Source organism: Hemiscyllium ocellatum, unplaced genomic scaffold, assembly GCF_020745735.1.
Source record: "Hemiscyllium ocellatum isolate sHemOce1 unplaced genomic scaffold, sHemOce1.pat.X.cur. scaffold_486_pat_ctg1, whole genome shotgun sequence".
Taxonomy (NCBI): domain Eukaryota; kingdom Metazoa; phylum Chordata; class Chondrichthyes; order Orectolobiformes; family Hemiscylliidae; genus Hemiscyllium; species Hemiscyllium ocellatum.
Window position 1 is genome coordinate 12,634 of NW_026869080.1, and position 759 is coordinate 13,392.

The following is a 759-nucleotide window of genomic DNA, read 5'->3' on the forward strand; positions in this document are numbered from 1 at the left end:
TTGCAGGCGTCCGGACATTGTGCTTAATTTTGGATATCAGAGCAAATGGTTAGCTCGAGTGTACGCGTTCGGAAAAGTCAATGCTATTTTTTTGTTGAAAAGTTTTGCAACGAAAGGAAATACCTCAGACGAGCGGGCGATCGATATCAAATCAAAAAATGAATAGACGCCTTGATTGTGAGCACGGGCAATGTAGGCATTTGCTTTGGGAGTTCGGCTGCGTTGGTCGGTTAGCTCAGCTGGTTAGAGCGTGGTGCTAATAACGCCAAGGTCGTGAGTTCAATCCCCACATTGGCCAGGTGAAGTACTTGTGTCGTTAGTTACCCTGTGCCCAAGTTCGCTGCGGCTTTTAATTTCACCTCCTGCAAGAACTTGTCACATGATCGATTCAGATGTGTATTCATTCGAAAGCCAGTCATCGCTGTCTTGGAACAGCAACTCGTTGGTCCCACGCCGGATCTCAGCTGCGTTGCTGTATTTCCAAACAATGTGAACCATAAAATCACCAAACAGAAAGCCTCGCCAGCGCAATAAAACATTTGACAGGGATAGATGCACAACTCGATCGCCGTACCCATGATGACTCTTGGATGTTGTCTGCAGCAAATCAATCAGTCTCAATTGTTTTCACAAAGAAATGCAAAACATGAAATATATGCAGTATTAAGTCGACCTGGCACAGTCTCGGAGGAGAACCAGAGGTCAGGCTTCAATTGAAATCAAAGATTCGTTCATCTTATTTTCCTGGATCTCTGTTAC

At 44.9% G+C, this 759-nt stretch overlaps 1 non-coding gene across 1 annotated transcript; it reads left to right on the forward strand.

Moving 5' to 3' along the window:
- The first annotated feature begins 224 nt into the window (after positions 1–224).
- trnai-aau (transfer RNA isoleucine (anticodon AAU)) lies at positions 225–298 on the forward strand. The gene has a single exon. It is a non-coding gene; the product is annotated as a tRNA-Ile (tRNA).
- The last annotated feature ends 461 nt before the right edge of the window (positions 299–759 follow it).